This window comes from Oncorhynchus nerka, unplaced genomic scaffold (genome assembly GCF_034236695.1).
Source record: "Oncorhynchus nerka isolate Pitt River unplaced genomic scaffold, Oner_Uvic_2.0 unplaced_scaffold_2062, whole genome shotgun sequence".
Taxonomy (NCBI): domain Eukaryota; kingdom Metazoa; phylum Chordata; class Actinopteri; order Salmoniformes; family Salmonidae; genus Oncorhynchus; species Oncorhynchus nerka.
In genome coordinates this window covers 14,628-29,713 of record NW_027039264.1, presented here as the reverse complement: position 1 = coordinate 29,713, position 15,086 = coordinate 14,628, and the positions used below count along the sequence as shown (strand labels likewise).

The window sequence follows — 15,086 nt, the reverse complement described above, 5'->3', positions numbered from 1 at the left end:
CAATTGAGGATATATGTTTACTTTTAGCTTCCTGTGTCAACCAGAAGTGCCTTAAATTGTGGTCATAGGGGCTGTTTCGAAGGGCTAAAAGGTCAGATCATTTCAAAACTTCCAATGTGTGACTAGGTAACCCTCATGAACTGTAAATCAGTCATTTCTCCCATCAGATTTCCAAGAAAAGCTCACACACAGCTAGGACATAGTGACACAGTGTGGGGCTTAGAGATATACAGAGCCTGCAATCGTCACCTTCATTCGAACTATCAAAGAACCGTCAGACCTAGAGCTCTGGAACTTTAGAAACCTGTTCAGGAGCTCAAGATGATAGTGCACAGTGAGTTATGAGGCTCTGGAAGGTTCTCAGACTGAGAAACAGCCTCGTACATTTGGAATAACTTCAATTCATTTTGACCATTACGAAAATGATGACATTTAGAAAAGTCCCAGCGTCGCAAGACTTGGTGCATTGAAACCACCTCACCCCATAGAGACGGACCCCAACGTTTCTGTCCGATAGCTCATTCAAGGACCCCATAGCAACAGCCGGAAAATATGGATTTTCAGCACCAATTAAGATCACTGCTCGGGCTCCAAATAACCTATCGAGCTGAAACTTGGGATTCAGCTAGGCCTACATACTGTCGGAACTGGACACGCAGCTAGAACGTTTTATGTTTTTATTATTCTTTAAACAGAAGGAGCTGTGTATTATGGCCCTGATCTAAAATATGTGATAGTTGGCTTCTAAACGAGTTGGAAAAAGTGGGTGTGGTGTCAGTTTGTATCAGTTTGGTTTCAGAATGATATCTAATTGACTGATGGACGGAGACTTTCTGGCTGACTTTTGTCCATTTGCAATATGTTTAAACAGTGATAGACCATCACCAAATTGACATTCTGAAATCAACACCAAAGAGCGATGGAGAGGAACCACGATCACTGCCCGGCCATCCAGAGTTCATCTGGCCAGTCAATTTTGAATTTCTGCAGGAGTTTTGAGCATGTCAAATTCGTGATGGTATACACTCATTGAAGCATATGGACAGGCGTGCACCTGGTGTATGGAACGGGTTACCAGGAGCATATTTTAAAATGGGTTGTAAATGCCTTTAGGGGAGCAAGGGTCTATAGTAGGGTAGGGAGCACCCCCACCCGTGACCATCAATAGGGGGTGCCCCTGGTCATGTTGGACGTTTTTCAAAAAATCGTTAAAAGTATAAATGCCATTTGGACATGATTCACTGACTTTGCGTTTGAAACAGACTTCTTATGATCGTACATGGCAAATGGACATAACATCCTGATTTGGCAGTTTCAATGATTTCATATTGCATTTGGACATTTCTTATGGCATTTGGCAATGGTTCACTGACTTTTGACTTCGATTTTTGACTTCCTATGAAATCATATTGCAAATGGACAAAACATATGCCTTATGGACAAGTAAAACATTTTTTATTTTTTTTTTTTTTATTATGACAATAAAATATGACAAAAGTATGTTCATACAGTTCTTATACATGTATAATTGACAAAACGGTCCAGAAATCTCTTTTTTTTAGGGGGTGATACATCAAAATTTGACTCTTGGGTCTTGACTTGATGTGCATTTGCAATATGAAAATCTACGGTGGAGCGAGCTCGCCATCTTTTGGATTTTGCTGTATGACACTTGGCATTTGCCCTATGACATTTGCCATAAGCTTTGAATGCAATGGCGTATATTTGAGTGGTATTGGACACCGTGCATATGTTTCGTACAGTGCCAATATGTTCCCATTAATTTTGATCAATTTCAGGGGGGGGGGTCTTCACTTACAATCATGTAAGTGTCTTTGTCCACAAACTAAAAGACAGGCCTCAGCATCTTCAGATTAGGTGAAGAAGTGTCTTTGTCCACAGACTAGGAGACAGGCCTCAGCATCTTCAGATTAGGTGAAGAAGTGTCTTTGTCCAAAGACTAGGAGACAGGCCTCAGCATCTTCAGATTAGGTGAAGAAGTGTCTTTGTCCAAAGACTAGGAGACAGGCCTCATTATCTTCAGATTAGGTGCTACAAGACAGAGGATGGAGGAGAAGGGAAGAGAGAGAACAGAAAGTATGGAGAAGAAGGAGGTGTGAGATACCTGAGATAATGATGTGATGATGGACGTATGATACACCTGAGATAATGATGTGATGATGGTCCTGTGATACACCTGAGATAATGATGTGATCATGGTCCTATGATACACCTGAGATAATGTCATGATGGTCCTATGATACACCTGAGGTAATGATGTGATGATGGTCCTATGATACACCTGAGATAATGATGTGATGATGGTCCTATGATACACCTGAGATAATGTGATGATGGTCCTATGATACACCTGAGGTAATGATGTGATGATGGTCCTATGATACACCTGAGATAATGATGTGATGATGGTCCTATGATACACCTGAGATAATGATGAGATAATGGCCCTATGATAAGACACATTTATTACAGGCAGCAACACAAAAACATGGTTCCATTCTGAAAAAGACTCTCTTTGATCTGGGTAGCTATGTTTTTATTTGACCTATATTTAATGATTCCACTTATTCAAGGGAGGGAGAAAAGAAAATGGTCTTACCTAGATTCACTCAAGTACTTAACAAGATGGTGTTCATGTTCACTGAGAGCTTTGAGACAAGCTCCCGTCACTTCTTGTCCTTTAGGGAGGACTGCGTTCAGTAGTTCTCTCATTCGCTCCTGTTCAGTTGTTTCAGCTTTTATTCTGGAGTACTCTTCATCACCAATCATGTACTTTGATGACAGATCATCTGCTATTGGCATTGGGTTTTTGACTCCCTGAATGAGTTCAGCCCTGTGTTTCTTCAGAAACTCCTCAGCAGGAATCCCAAGGAGTATTAATGCTGAGGAGGGGGGGGTCAATTCAATTAATATGGTTTTAGGGTTAACAGCAGCTGTTTCTACATCTTGCAGTCTCTCCAGTTACCATTCCTCTGATAGGCATTTCTTGAATAGAGCCGACTCCAGGGTTGTAGGCAATTCCAATTGAAGTCAGTCAAAAAATAAAAATGAAATTCCTATTCGGTTTATTGAGAAGTCACTGAGAGTAAAAAGTAGATGCCCTTTTCCAGTTATTGAATTGGAATTTCAGTTTACTTCCTGAATTGACTCATTTGGAATTGACGCCTACTCTGGCTGACACGATTGTATTTCTCTATTGTGTTACATAGTGGGATTAAGATGGATTCAATTGTAATGTTTTGTCAACAGTCGACTGAAAATACTCTGTAATGTCAAATTGGACCTGTCCCCCATACATACAACATCTGGAAGGTCCCTCAGTCAAGTATCGCATTTCAAGCACAGATTCAACTTTCTACAAAGACAAGGCCTCATATACAGTGCCTTTGTAAGTATTTATATCATTACACCTTCATCACCCCACTGAACATGACTCATGAAGACCTTCATCAGTGTCCTTCATCCCAACTTGAAGAGACGTTAGCTCTATAACCCCTTTTATAAAACTCGTCCACAAAAACAAACCTACATGTTGGATGAGAGTCGTTGCTGTACACATCTGAAAAACAAACAATAGAAAATATCATAAAAGATTTTAATAGCATCTGTTAGAAAAGGACATTGATGATTGACATACTGTTCATGTATAGTATTTCTTACCTTTTGATAACACTGATTTCCATACTGTCCTCTCATCATCCCCGATTAACTCCATCTCAATGTCAACCCCTGTGTTTCCCATTATCATCTGACAACAGCTTGGTGTGGTGTCTGCAGGTAACAGCTGAATCTTCTGTAGGAGGCCATATGGTGCAACGATTGAGACAACAGACAGAGAAAGAGAGAGAGAAATAGAATGATATTCCAGTTATTCATATACAATATGACAGATTCATGTCCTCAGCCTGATAAAACTACACCTCTGGATTGATGGAAGTGGAGAGGGGATTCTTGAACGCAAACCAACTGTTCAGCTTTAAGGACCCGTTTGGACTTGACAGGACGAATTCTGAAAATCCTTTGGACACCTGATTTTTCTCCCGTTTCTGAACAGCCTACAAAATGAGCAATGTAGTAGTCAGTCAGAACAATGTAGTCTCGTAATTCACACAACATGCAGCTCACTGAGCAATCCATTTTTGTCAACAACAAAAAATGTGTATGTGTTACAGATACAGGTATCCTGTGTCTGTGTGTATATGTATCCTGTGTTGTTTTCTCTCCTTCTCCCCTCACAGGTGAAAATCATCACTCCCCAATCAGTCAACAATCCAATCATCAATCAGAAGACACACCTCCTCCTGTTTCCTACCCTATCACAGTTCCTTTCCTTGGTTTAAAAACCCTGTCAGTTGTTTGCTCTAGAGCTCAATCTCTCTGTAAATGCCATGTCTGTAGGTCTCTGTGTGTCACTCTCTCTTTGTGTATTAACCTCTCGTTTGTTTGAGCACCTCCATAGCACTTTGTCATCACCTGTGAGTATTGTTTTGGTTATGGTGTTTGTTTGTTTGCTGGTGGGAAAAGGGGAAACCAAGACAAGTCACCCATGGGCATACAATACCCGTAGGTAGACTTTGTTAGATACACTAGTTGGAACTGGGCGGACCACCCACTGTATTTTTGGTTAGTTAGTTAGCTGTTAAAGTAGGCTAGTCTAGCTTAGGGGTGTTTTTGAATACTTATTGTGTCTTTCCTTGGGTCCAAGCTCAGCCCCTTTTCCTGCTCCCCCCCATTACCGTGTGTTTACAAATAAACCTTGAGTCTGACTGTAGATTTCAGTTGTCATAGTTATTTCGTTCTCACTTTTACTTTGTCACTATTAGAATTTGCATGAGTTATGTTACGGGTCTCATTACCACCCCCTCTAGACTGTCGGGCCAAAAGGGATTCGTAACAGTATGCTTTTGTTTTACTATCCCTATTTTACCAGGATATTATTTTAAAGATGTACCAGGTAAGTTGACTGAGAAGAGATTATCTTTTACAGCAACGACCTGGAGAAGAGTTAGAGGAGAGGGGGAAATTGAGCCAATTGGAGGCTGGGGATGATTAGGTAGCCATGGTATGAGGGCCAGAATGGGAATTTAGCCAGGACACCGGGTTAACATCCCCACTCTTACGATAAGTGCCATGGGATCTTCAGTGACCATGGAGAGGACACCCATTTAACATGCCATCTGAAAGACAGCACCTACTCAGGGCAATGTCCCCTTCACTGCCCCGGGCATTGGGTTCTCCTTCGACCAGAGGGAAGAATGCAGTCTACTGGCTCTTCAAATGAACGAGACAGAAATAGATTTCTCACAGAGCTGCATGTTGTCTTTGTAATCTAGAGATTTTCAACAAACTATCAGCTTTCCTTCAGTAGGTTTCAACATCCTGTTGTCACTTCAGTGATAGTGTCTCACCTCTTTCTGACTGGAGTTTCTGAGGAGCAGGTACAGCCTTGAAATGACTGTTGACCTTTTTACTGCCATGTAGAGGACCACATCACAGTGGACATCTATGTTCCAAGACAGTAATCTCAGTATAACAGAGATAGCTGAGAACTTGGGATGGAGAATCTTAGCATGGAATCTGGTGACCTCATGCAATTCCTCTAAAGACACTCCATGTTCCTCTACATGAAGAATCTTCATCTCATTCCTCAGGGAAGGGTTGGTCCCTGAACAACACAATACAAAGGAGACAGAAAGACAAATATTGAATTATTCATTATTTAAAAAAAACACAAAGAATATGCAGTACCAGATCACAGTAAACTCAAACTCCCAGAATAATGAATTCATTAATTCAGGAAGTGAAACTCAGTTACATGGAAATGTCTTTCTGAATACTATTTCTATATGGTTTTACCTAAACAGACAAAGTGTGGCAGATGAACTTCCTCCAGTTCACCTAACTCCATAGTGATGTCCAGCAATGGACCACCTTGTGTGTACTGCATGTCTTTCAGAAGTTGACTGTAGGGTTCCCAGTTCCTGAAGTGATACTTCAGAATGACATCTCTCTCACACAGCCAGCGGAGCCCAGACACTGTGCACTCATAACTCCCTTTGGGTGTCTTGTGTCTGAGGCCAACAACAAGATATGGTCGAGAGGGTCAATGGTCAAATGGAGAGGTTGGATGAGAAGACTATTCCCAAAGGTAATGGGGAAAGACACTAGCAAGTGGAATGAAATGTTAAAAGTAGTTATTTTACCTGAACATTGTCACTCCCTGGGCAGTGGAAGTCAAGGGTTCAATCTGAAGCCAGTGTGTGGAGTCCTGAACAAGGACAAGCATGTCAGTAATACATATGGGGCCTGTTTCCTGGACACAGATTGAGTCTAGTGCTGGACTAAAAAGCATGCTCAATGGAAGTTTCAATAGAGAGTTCTTTAAGGTCCAGGACTAGACTTAATCTGTTTCCGGGAAACTGGCCCATTACCAAAGTAACTCATCAAATATATTATTCAATGTTACATGGAATGCTGGTGATGTCAATTAAACTGTCTAAAGACAAAATATGACAACAGCTAAAGTCCTGCATGCCTACAAGCAGAACACAGGACTGTCTATATCCCAGGATGAATGGTTGGTCACTACACACCTGGCTTTGAGACTGTGTTTATATTACTAAAGCAGAACACAGGACTGTCTATATCCCAGTATGAATGGTTGGTCAGTACACACCTGGCTTTGAGACTGTGTTTATATTACTAAAGCAGAAAACAGGACTGTCTATATCCCAGGATGAATGGTTGGTCAGTACACACCTGGCTTTGAGACTGTGCCTGATTCCTGCAGGTATGTAAAAATAAGAATTGACATTATGACTTACCTCAACATGGTCACAAGTCTTACAGCTCTGAGGAATCCCTGAAGTCAAAAGTAGTTATTTAAAATGGACAATCTCATGTAGTAATGAATTAATAATTATTAAATAGACTTGTAATAAAATGAATAAAACTAAGCAACAGTCTCAGAATGTACACTCATTAGCATACCATAATCTGACATTAGTGTTATATTAATGAATGTTTGTGGAAGCAGGAAACAACATCGTTCTGGTCCATGTTTTGTAGGTGTTGGGGTCTGATTTCTGGTAGATCCTAGGATGTTCTCTTCACTCTCTAACAGAGTGTCAGCCAAGAAGTTTAGCATCGTGTTACAACGCTCTTAGTTGTTGCGGAAATCAACCCACAATGCCATTTACTTTGGGCATCTACGTCATATCGCTGACAATACCTTTAAGTTTGTTTTGACCAAATAGATCATGATTGTGTTCCTTGCCTGGGAATCAAGTGTAATGATTGCTTTCATCGTATTTGGATTTTAAAACAATTAAATTAGTTTACTCACATTTCTCAGGTCCAGACTTGATCCAACACTCTCCACCATGGTCTGTGGTGTTCACAGGTCCAGGCTTGATACAACACTCTCCACCATGGTCTCTGGTGTCCTCAGGTCCAGGCTTGGTCCAACTCTCTCCACGATGGTCTCTGGTGTTCTCAGGTCCAGGCTTGGTCCAACTCTCTCCACGATGGTCTCTGGTGTTCTCAGGTCCAGGCTTGGTCCAACTCTCTCCACCATGGTCTCTGGTGTTGGTAAAGCAGAAGGATAGACTGATTCAAATAAATATATGATATTTAGTTATATTATTATTTTATTATTTAACTAGGCAAGTCAATAAGATAAGAACAATAAGAAAAATATCTTATTTAAAATGGCGGCCTACAACAGCCAGAACCATCCCTACCCCAGAACCTCCCCTACCCCAGCCAGAGCCTCCCCAACCCCAGCCAGACCCTCCCCTACCCCAGAACCTTCCCTACCCCAGCCAGACCCGCCCATACCTCAGACCCTCCCCTACCACAGCCAAACCCTCCCCTACCCCAGATCCTCCCCTAACCTGGACAACGCTAGGCCAATTGTGCGCCGCCCTCACGGCCGGTTGCGATACAGCCCGGGATCGAACCCTGGTCTGCGACACTCAGGATCCCTCAGGTGGACATTGCTTATAGATGTGAAGTCACCAGGTATCCTGAGTTACATTCCCCCTAGAGATGAAGTCACCAGGTATCATGAGTTACATTCCCCCCCCTAGAGATGAAGTCACCAGGTATCATGAGTTACACCCCCTCCAGAGAGATGACGTCACCAGGTATCATGAGTTACACCCTCCAGAGAGATGAAGTCACCAGGTATCATGAGTTACATTCCCCCCTAGAGATGAAGTCACCAGGTATCATGAGTTACATTCCCCCCTAGAGATGAAGTCACCAGGTATCATGAGTTACATTCCCCCCTAGAGATGTGAAGTCACCAGGTATCATGAGTTACATTCCCCCCTAGAGATGAAGTCACCAGGTATCATGAGTTACATTCCCCCCTAGAGATGTGAAGTCACCAGGTATCATGAGTTACATTCCCCCCTAGAGATGTGAAGTCACCAGGTATCATGAGTTACATTCCCCCCTAGAGATGAAGTCACAAGGTATCATGAGTTAATACCCCCCTAGAGATGACGTCACCAGGTATCATGAGTTACATACCCCCCTAGAGATGAAGTCACCAGGTATCCTGAGTTACATTCCCCCCTAGAGATGTGAAGTCACCAGGTATCATGAGTTACATACCCCCCCCTAGAGATGTGAAGTCACCAGGTATCCTGAGTTACATTCCCCCCTAGAGATGAAGTCACCAGGTATCATGAGTTACATTCCCCCCTAGAGATGTGAAGTCACCAGGTATCATGAGTTACATTCCCCCCTAGAGATGTGAAGTCACCAGGTATCATGAGTTACATTCCCCCCTAGAGATGAAGTCACCAGGTATCATGAGTTACATTCCCCCCTAGAGATGTGAAGTCACCAGGTATCATGAGTTACATTCCCCCCTAAGAGATGAAGTCAGCAGGTATCATGAGTTACATACCCCCCTAGAGATGACATCACCAGGTATAATGAGTTACATACCCCACTAGAGATGTGAAGTCACCAGGTATCATGAGTTACATTCCCCCCGAGAGATGTGAAGTCACCAGGTATCATGAGTTACATTCCCCCCTAGAGATGTGAAGTCACCAGGTATCAACCTCCACACACATACGTCCCCCTCATAAAACACTGAGCTTGTGCCACATCTAACTGTCTGTAGGTCCAACAGAACACATTAAAACACACCACTACTACTAATCTAACTGTAGAAATGATTCCAGAGGAAACAAATGATGAAACATTGCTATTTGACTCACCTCTGAATGTGTTGGTCATCTATCTGACACAGTGTCACTGAGGAGGAGGAGTAAACCCCAAATCCAGGATAGAGGGGTTCAGTGAACGTGGTGTGTTCTGTGTGAAGGTGTGTCAGTGTACCAGAGGAGGACACACTATAGAAGGACAAAGTACCAGCTGGCCAGTCCACATACACTCCAACTCTGTTAGAATCACGACCAGAGATGGATCTGCTGACTCCAGCATGGATAAATTCATAAGCACTATCATAGCAGTATAAACACCAGGACTTCCTATTGAGTCCAATCCAACTGTCATCCTCCCGTCCCTTCCTCTTCATTCCTTTGTACACCACACCAATGTCAGCCATGTCACCATCTCTCTCCACCTCCCAGTAATAACGACCTCCAGAAATGACTTCACTGCAGACAACTTGGCAATGACAATCAAATCTGTCTGGATGGTCTTCATAATGCTGCTCCTTCAACACCCGTGTCACCTTCCTGTTCCCCTCAGACAGTCTCAGGTGTGGGTTTGCTGTATTTGGGTCCAGGGTGAGATGACAGGCATCTGTAGATAAAAGGAGAGTTTAATCAAACCACATCTTCACATAAAATGTTGTTTTGTCGGAACAGAACAAGAATTGATTAGTTACTCTGTTACTATAGTGCTGAATATACAGTTAATTAGGATTGAAGAGACTTACATTTCCTCAGCCCTGATTTCAGCCTGCACTCTCCACCATGATCCACACTGTAGGAGAAACAGGTTATTGACTGACAAAGACCTAATAAAGCAGTCAACATTTAAACCATATTGTTGTGTTCTGGTGCACTATCCCAGTTCATTACTATCCTACCTACTGCATACAGAACTGAGTACAATTCATTACTAGAGACATACAGGTATTCTATCCTACCTACTGCATACAGAACAGAGTACAATTCATTACTAGAGACATACAGGTATACTATCCTACCTACTGCATACAGAACAGAGTACAATTCATTACTAGAGACATACAGGTATTCTATCCTACCTACTGCATACAGAACGGAGTACAATTCATTACTAGAGACATACAGGTATACTATCCTACCTACTGCATACAGAACAGAGTACAATTCCAACAGGATATCAGAGATGCAGAAGAAGAGTATTCATGTGGTGATGATGTATCCTGTGTTGGAGTGCTCAGCCTGCTGGGTAAACGTCCCCTTAATTCTACCATAATGTCCTCATGTTACTAAACCTACTACACTACATATGACACAACCGCTGCTCACACTATCAGGACATCTATTCTGACTTACTTCAGCTTCATCAGTTTATATGTGGGATCCACCAGAGCAGCTGAAAGCAGTCCCCCTGCAGAGTCTCCTGGGTGATTGTAGCTAAGGTCCAGCTCTTTCAGGTGGGAGGGGTTTGACCTCAGAGCTGAAGACAGAGCAGCACAGCCCTCCTCTGTGACCAGACAGCCAGACAGCCTACAGAGAGACACACAACAGCTGTCTAGGTTGATGTACTGGTGTCAATCATCTTGTAGGACACCCATACATTTGTCCATGACACAAACATGGTGATGAAACATCAGATTTTCTGAGAATTTGTTTTAATAAGCTCATTTCCGACCTGACTGAAACAGCTGTACTTACCCCAGTGTGTGTAGTTTACAGTCTGGATCCACCAGTCCAGCAGACAGCAATGTAACTCCTGAGTCCTGCAGGTCATTGTCTCTCAGCTCCAGTTGTTTCAGTTGTGAGTTGGGTGAACTCAGGACTGAGGACAGATCAGAACAGGTACCTTCTGTCAGACCACACTGACCTAGACTAGAGGGCAGAAGAGCACAGGATTAATAAATGTTCAAACACACATAATAACTCATTGTCAAGTTATTTAACTCACACTAGTGTCTGTATGTTGCAGAGTGGACTGGTTAGTCCAACACAGAGCAGCTTCACTCCTCTGTCGCCCAGGTCATTGTTGCTGAGGTCCAGTTCTCTCAGGGGGGATGTTGGTGTCTGCAGAGCTGAGGTCAGAGTCTCACAGGATTTATATGTGAGTTTACAGTCAACCAGTCTAGAGAGAGGAGATAATCAGTTAGATATACAAATCCTTCATTATAATGATACTGTCAACATCAACTCAATAACAGAACTTACAGTGCTCTCTTGCAGGTTCTCACTACAGGCAGCAACCTCTGATAACCTTCCTTTGACGTGTTGTATGTCTTCAGGTCAAACTCCTCCAGCACCTCCTCTGACATCAGTAACAGGTAGGCTAGGGCTGAACATTGGTCAGGTTTTAGTCTTGTTTCTGAAAGAGTTCCTGAATGCAGGGAGGTCTGCATGTCTTCCACTAGAGAATTGGCATCAAGTTCATTCAGAAAGTGAAACAAGTTGATGGTCCTTTCTGTTGAGGATTCCCTTTTGATGTTGTCTGTAAGGTATCTGACTGTTTTCTCAACTGTTTCCTCATTGGTCTGTGTGGTATATCCTGTCTGTGTCAGAAGGCCTCGTAACAGATTCTGATTGGACGCCAGTGAGAGACCCAGAAGGAAGCGGAGGAACAGGTCCAGGTGTCCATTCTCACTCTTCAAAGCCTGGTCCACTGCTCTCCTGTGTAAGTCAGACAACTGGATTGACTCCTCTTCATCATTGTCATCCTTTTTGTCTTCATCGGAATCATCATCATCGGAATCATTATCATCGATTGACGTCAACTTGTCAGGCTTCAACTTGTATGACCAGAATTTGAATCGGCTGTTTTCATAATAATCGTGACACTTAGTGACTGCTTTGGGGGAGAAAACATTTTCCTTCTTGCCCAGACATGATTCTAAAGCATGCACTGCTGCTAGAAACTCCTGAATGCTCAGATGCACAAAGCTGTAGACCTTGTCTTGGTACAGCCCAGATTCTTCTTTAAAGATCTCTGTACACAATGCTGAATACTCTGATGCCTCTGTGACATCAAGACCACACTCTCTCAGGTCCTCCTCATAGAAGATCAGGTTGCCCTTCTGCAGCTGTTGGAAAGCCAGCTTTGCCAGTTTCAGGATCATCTCTTTGTCTGACTGTGACAGTTCCTTTGGGTTCGTCTCTGTGGCTTTGTTGTACTTCCTGTTCTTCACAATGATTTGGATGAGTATGAAGTGTGAGTACATCTGGGTCAGAGTTTTGGGGACTTCATCCTTCTCTGCCTCTTTCAGCATCATCTCAAGGACAGTGGCTGATATCCAACAGAAGACTGGCATGTGGCACATGATGTGGAGGCTCCTTGATGTCTTCATGTGTTTGATGATTTCATTGGCCAGATTCTGATCTGTGATTTTCTTCCTGAAATACTCCTCCTTCTGTGGATCATTGAACCCTCGTACCTCTGTCACCTGGTCAACACACTCAGGAGGGATCTGATTGGCTGCTGCAGGCCGTGTGGTTATCCAGAGGAGTGCAGAGGGAAGCAGATTCCCCTTGATGAGGTTTGTCAGCAGAACATCCACTGAGGTTGGCTTCGAGACATCAGAGCACTTCTCATTGTTTTTGAAGTCTAGAGGAAGTCGACACTCATCCAGACCATCAAAAATGAAAACAGTTTTGGTTTCACCATCTTCAATGCTGTCAATCTCTTTCAGCTCTGGGAAGTAGTGGGAAAGAAGTTGCATCAGACTGTATTGGTCCTTTTTCAGGTTCAGGTCACGGAAAGGAAGAGGAAACATGAATTGAACGTCCTGATTTGCTTTTCCCTCTGCCCAGTCAAGGACGACCTTCTGCACAGAGACTGTTTTTCCAATGCCAGCGATTCCTTTGGTCAGCACAGTTCTGATTGGTTTGTCTTGTACAGGTAAAGGCTCGAAGATGTCGTTACATTTGATTGGTGTCTCTTGTGTGGTTTGTTTCTTGGATGCCATCTCTATCTGTCTAACCTCATGTTCATCATTGAGCCCTCCACTTCCACCCTCTGTGACGTAGAGCTCTGTGTAGATGTCCTTGAACAGACTTTGGTTTCCATGGTGTCCAATTCCTTCAGATACGTGTTGATACTTGTGTTTCAGTTTAGCCTTAATGTCTTGTTGGACTGTCAGCAGAGTTTGACCTGTAGGAAAATAATGAGAGTTGGGACTCATCAGTTAATGTGTGTGTTTTATAATGGCCTTTGTACCATTCTTTGTAATATTATATGAAACACAGTCTTACTTCTTCTGTCCAGAAGGTTGTGTGTGATCTTTAATGCATCCTCACTGTCCAAACTCTCCACTTCCTTATTGTCATCTGGTAATGGTTGCTGGCTGAAAGCAGGTGGCTGATCACTCTTCATTGATAGCAGGCTGGTTGTAGGTGACTCTGCTCTGGGCTTCTGGACACTGAACAAAACAGGGAGACAGATCACCTCATCAATATCACATCAAACCCTCATCTACTTCATTTTAACAACTGTATAGTGGAACTCCTAGAAGTCCTGATGTTGCTTTATAAAGCTACAGTCTGCAATTGGTAACACCATTTTGGGACTTTTAATTGAATGATGTAGACCTACATTTCATGTAATTTGGGACACTTTTCACTTGGTTGAATATCTTCAAGAGAGCTGTATATTTTACATTTAATCTCTTACCTCTTGGAACTGGTGTCTTGAGTCATTTTGGAGACAGTGGTCCCCTCTTCTCTCTCCCCAGAGAGGCTCGATTTAGAGGCAGTGGTCCCCTCCTCTCTCTCCCCAGAGAGACTCATTTTAGAGGCAGTGGACTCCTCCTCTCTCTCCCCAGGGAGACTCATTTTAGAGGCAGTGGTCCCCTCCTCTCTCTCCCCAGAGAGACTCATTTTAGATGTAAGTCACAGCTCACTCAGCTACAATAAGAGATAACTGAACAGTCAATATTTCTGAACATTGTTGAAGAACAATTAAGAATACATTTACTGTCTAAGGTCAAAGATCCTCACTAGCTGACTCCATAACAACAGCTAGTCTACCTGATTGGATCCCCTGACTCCATAACAACAGCTAGTCTACCTCGTTGGATCCCCTGACTCCATAACAACAGCTAGTCTACCTGGTTGGATCCCCTGACTCCATAACAACAGCTAGTCTACCTGGTTAGATCCCCTGACTCCATAACAACAGCTAGTCTACCTGGTTAGATCCCATGACTCCATAACAACAGCTAGTCTACCTGGTTGGATCCCCTGGCCCCATAACAACAGCTAGTCTACCTGGTTGGATCCCCTGACTCCATAACAACAGCTAGTCTACCTGGTTGGATCCCCTGACTCCATAACAACAGCTAGTCTACCTGGTTGGATCCCCTGACCCCATAACAACAGCTAGTCTACCTGGTTGGATCCCCTGACTCCATAACAACAGCTAGTCTACCTGGTTGGATCCCCTCGACTCCATAACAACAGCTTGTCTACCTGGTTGGATACCCTGATTCCATAACAACAGCTAGTCTACCTGGTTGGATACCCTGACTCCATAACAACAGCTAGTCTACCCGGCGTACACACAACTAAAAAGTAGTTACAGTTTAGACTGAAATACGTTAGTTAACATTATGAACATTTACTAAGTAGACATTAAGAACTGTTAAATTAGCTGGCAGGTATTTATTCTATGCCAAGTGTAAGGTTCTGACTTTTCTTTGTGTTCTGGAACGTAGCCCTGTTTCTTTTTGTTCTGGAACGTAGCCCTGTTTCTTTGTGTTCCGGAACTTAGCCCTGTTTCTTTTTATTCTGGAACGTAGCCCTGTTTCTTTTTGTTCTGGAACATAGCCCTGTTTCTTTGTGGTCTGGAACGTAGCCCTGTTTCTTTTTATTCTGGAACATAGCCCTGTTTCTTTTTGTTCTGGA

The 15,086-nt window shown here is 43.0% G+C and overlaps 1 pseudogene; it reads right to left on the bottom strand.

Moving 5' to 3' along the window:
* Positions 1-1,724: 1,724 nt before the first annotated feature.
* LOC135567431 (NACHT, LRR and PYD domains-containing protein 3-like) lies at positions 1,725-13,880 on the bottom strand (annotated as a pseudogene).
* Positions 13,881-15,086: the final 1,206 nt, after the last annotated feature.